This window comes from Benincasa hispida, chromosome 11, assembly GCF_027475165.1.
Source record: "Benincasa hispida cultivar pf3 chromosome 11, pf3_genome.v1.1, whole genome shotgun sequence".
NCBI classification, from domain to species: domain Eukaryota; kingdom Viridiplantae; phylum Streptophyta; class Magnoliopsida; order Cucurbitales; family Cucurbitaceae; genus Benincasa; species Benincasa hispida.
In genome coordinates this window covers 30,396,476-30,401,489 of record NC_143488.1, presented here as the reverse complement: position 1 = coordinate 30,401,489, position 5,014 = coordinate 30,396,476, and positions in this window count along the sequence as shown.

Sequence of the window (5,014 nt, the reverse complement as noted above, 5' to 3'; positions counted from 1 at the left end):
AAGCTGAATATAAAGCCTTGGCATTGACTGCTTGTGAAATCATTTCGTATCTTCACTATTATCTGTTTTACAGGTCTCATTTGTTGAGTTATATGTCCTAAAACTCACAGTTTTTAGAGTTAAACATTTTCTATTATCAATAAAGATGTTATTCAACATTTCTTCAATAAAGTTGTTATTGAATTTGTAAATTGCACTTGTAAAGACTATATCCAATAAACTAAGATCCACAGTTATTATATGAATACTTGAACTTTATGTGGAGACATAAAAGTGGATCAAGTTTGAGTAAATATTCAAAATAATCTATAGTATACGAATAAGGTTGGGTGCCTTATTCTGGTAACACTATCGGATACGACCCACTCTGTAATTATTACAATTTGTTGTAAAGTGCTACAAATGAAGTGATCTTGATTCATTCATGTATTGACAGGAGAAGTGGGGGCATCCTATGCAATGAGTTTGTGTAAGATCGGACCAAGAAATAAGTCACTCTTACTTTATAACGTTGTTTATTGTTCAAGACTGACTATTTCGCTTAGATGACCTAGGTAGATCTTAATCCTGAGCTAACTATGAACTCCCATTTATTCGGGATTATTCTTAGATTTTGATAGGTGAGGGTTGGCTCAACAGCGCCGACTCAATAAGTTTCCCATTTTATGGGTAAGACCGGGTAGATAGCTAGGGACATAAAATGCAAGACGAAATTCACGTCTACCCGATTCAGGGATAGGAGGAAGGTTGTTCTCTTGAGTACTGAATCCAGGTCTTGAACAAGGGGCCCCACCTTCTCATTAGCTCAAGAGGGATCCGGTTTAGTGATTGGATCAAAAACCAATTGTTCATTATAGGATCAGTGGAACTTAAAGAGCAAGACGTAATTTTGAGGGTAAAACAATATTTGACCCAACCATTATTACGACCAATCTGTGAAGGGTCGACTTACTAGTAACGGTTAAATCAAGTGGACACAAATATATCTACAGTGAGGAGAGTGCAACTATCGAGCTATAGTGGTGTGACTTAATAGTTAACAAATACTGATTAATTTAGTCTAAAGAGTTTTTTCACACCCTCTCTCAAGCCTTATCTCCCAGACCTGAAAGGAGACATGAGGACAGAAGATACTGCCCCTTTGTGATACCTACTACCCATCTGAATCTTTTGCTCTCTTGGCTTAACTTATTTTATTACAAATAGTAAAATGTCTATACAATCTCCAAACTCAACTTAATAGTTCCAGACTCTTAGCTACAACTATTTACAACAACAACTTAAATCTAGAAGTGTGGTTGTAGCATGGCAAACCTTGACCTTAGTAGCACCCTAGAACTCCTCTCTCACTACCTGGGAAGAAAAACATAGAAGAAAAGAATGAGCTTCAAGAAGTCCAGTGTTAGGCTCGAGAATCATGTCGTTAATTTGACTCCAAACCGAGACAAAAGAAAATTTGTAAAATCCCGAACTACTCCTACTACTACTAAAACGTAGCAACAATGGTAAGTGGGGGGTCAAACCACAGAGAAGCGAAGAATTAATTTCTTTTGGGTTAGATTTGATCGTGGAAAAATAGTAAAAACTGGGTTTGGTTTTTAAATTGAAATTTGCAAGTAAAAGTAAAGTGCAATGGATATATGAAATGGTACTGGATTCATGTGGTTCTCAGATCAGATAGCCATTCAGTGTAATTTAAATCACCATTACTGCCAAATTATCATGATGTTGAATTATGCATGCATAGCTATCCAACTAGTTTGAGTTAGGTAATCTTTACAAAGGCCGATAATCGATTAATTTGAAACGCATCGAGTTTCCTAATTCGTAATTAAGGCTGTAAAGACCGTGCCTTAACTAACCTACATGCTCCTAGATGCAATCGGGTCCTTAGCAGCCATAAAGAACTAGAAACACATGCATTAAGATTCAGGATTCAACTATGTTGATTAAGTGTCAGGAAAGTCATGTTCAAATAATCAATTTATTCTTTAAATCTAGATTAAACGTGCAATGCAAAGATTCAAGGTCAGCCTATACACCTAAGCATGCACATCTAATCAGTGCTACAAGGGTAAATTCAAAGCATGGACAATTACAAGGATACGTGCAAGCTTGAATTTAACTAGCTAAGACATACGATCATGATAGGGGCGTCAATCCAACACACAAAAGCAAGTCTAAATTAAACAAGATTCAAGAAAAACATAATTCTGAATTAAGCACAACATTGAACAGACACTCATAAAATACAAAGAATGTTCGATCTAAGGTGAAGGAATTACCTCATCGATTCATGGACAAATCAATGGGATACAATCCAAAACACGTCCATAATCTAAAAATAAAATAAAACTAACCTAAGATACTAAATTCTGAAGGGAAAGGAAGAAGAATGAAGTTTTACTTCGGCCTTCATCAGTTCGACCTCCAAATTTCAGCATGTTTCAACCTAAAACCGAAGAGGAGTATTTATAGAAAACTTTGCAGCAGTGCAACACTAGAAACAGCGTTACAATGCTCGACAAGAAAGGCCACGAGTGTCAGAAAAATGTTGCAAAGGTGGCATTGTTGAATAATCAGAGTGTCGTGACACTAGAAGTAGCATTGCAACACTGAGTATTCTGTTAGAAACTCGCTACTCAATGCTCGATGACTCGATACTCGATGCACGATTACTTGATACTCAATGCTCATTTACTCGGTAGCATTTTACTTGATTACTCGACAACCTTTTACATGATGGTACTCGATGATACTCAATGGCTGATTATACTCGGTGGAACTCGATGGCATTTTGGTAATTTCAACTCTTTTGAAGCCCGTATGTTCAAATCAACTCCAAATTACTTTAAATTAACCCGGTTCTTTACCAAATGATTAATTCTACCTCTTGATCACTTGGTACCTACAAAATAGGGAAATGAACACGTAAAATTCAATAACGAGCCCGAATTAAGCTAGGAATAATAACTCTTTTTTAGAGCTATCAGTGGTGCCTTTTATAAGAAAATAAGTTTGAATATCAAAACTCATATTTGGTAAAACAATTCCACAATCAAACAATTATCACATATTAGAATGTAACCTCTCCAGCCTATTAGCTGAATATCCATAGCATGATCAAGTATTTGTTGGATTTATGTCCTAAAACTCGTAGTTTGTAAATTAATAAACATATTCTGTTTTGTTTATCGATAAAGTTGTTATTGAAACAGTAATCTTGAATCTAATAAATTAAGGTCCTGAGGCTATTTTAATGGTAGTTTTGAACTTAAGTAGTGACATAAATGTGGATCAAGTTCCAATAGTGATAGCCAAAATGGTCAGTAGTAATATGAATGAGGTTGGTGCCTTATTTCTGTGGACATTATAGATATGGCCCACTTTGTTATTTAGTACAAAACGATGTGATCCCGAATCTTTATATAGAGATAAGAGAGTGGGGGCATCCTATGCAATGAGTTTGCATAAGATTGAACCATGAAATAGTCACTTTTTACGTTCTAAATGTCGTTTTATGTATAAAACTGACTATTTCGTTAATTGATGACCTAGGTAACTTAATCTTAATCCTGAGCTAACTATGAACTCCGGTTCACTTGGAATTATCCTTAGATCTGCATAGGTGGGGGCAGCTCATCATCCCTGGCCCAATAAGCCTCCCATTTCAGGGGTAAGATCGGATGGATAGCTAAGAACATAGGGTGCAAGACGGAATTCACTCCTACTCGTTATAGGGATAGTAGATAGGTTGTTCCCTTTAGTACTGAATCCCGGTCTTGAACAAGGGGCCCCACCCTCTCCTTGGCCCGAGAGGGATTCGGTTTATAGGTTAGACCTCAAACCAATTGTTCATTAGAGGATCAGTGGAACTTAAGGAATAAAATGTAGTCTAGGGGGTAAAACGGTTTTTATGACCCAGCTAAGATTACGAACAACCTATGAAGGATTAGCTTACTAATCATGGTTATATCAAATGGACACAAATATATCTATAGTGAGAGGAGTGCAACTACGGGACTATAATGGAATGACCCATAAGTTAATGAATGTTGATTAGCTTCATCTAAAGAGTTTAGCCAGCTAATCTCGGATTATTGGAGCCCATGATCTATAGGTCCATTAGGTTCCCCTACTAGCTCATATGGAATAAACTTATAACAGTATGATATAATAATTTGAATTGTTCGAATTCGGTGAAGAGAGAGAAACCGACAAGTATATGTGATATAGTGGTCGGTTTTTTTAGTTTAGAGATACAACTTTAATATTTAAATGTGATTTAAATATCAAGAATATGAATACGTTCATATTTTGTAGCTCGGAAATGATGGAAATGGTCAAAGATATAAAAAGTCAAAAAGTTGACTTTTGACTTTGAAAAGTCAAACTTGACCGACCTTATATTCAAATATGATTTGAATTTTGAGAAAATGAAGGTGGATTCATGCTCGGAAGGTCAAAATTAGTCAACAAAGAAAAAATCATAAAAAGTCAAAATGTTGACTTTTTGGTCAAAGTTTGACTTTGACCAAATGACTATTTTGCCCTTTGACTAAAGTTAGTGGGAAAATCCAAACTTTTGTCTGATAATTCCATTAACAAAATAGTGGACTACGTGTTGGCTTATAGTGGAGACATTAAGCCCACTAAGATAGAGGATTATAGGTGTTGGGTTTTTATAGATTTGGTTCATGCAATTGTTGCATGGTTTTTTCTATAAAATGGGCTTTCATTTTGAATGAAAAAAGTTTTTTGCCATTTTGCCAAAATTGTTTTGTAAATTTGGGCTAGAAAAATCACATTTTTTTGGAGAAAAATTTAAAACCCAAACCTAATCCAAAATTCCATTTCTTTTTTCCATCTCTTTCTCTCTCTCGGTTTTCTTCATCCACCGGGTACCAGAACTTGGTTCTGAGTCCAGAGGATAGTAGGTCAACTCTAGTGGTGGTTCGAAAGAGTTTGGGTTGAGATTCAACAAGGAAAAGCGGTTTTCGGGAGCTTCAAAGGT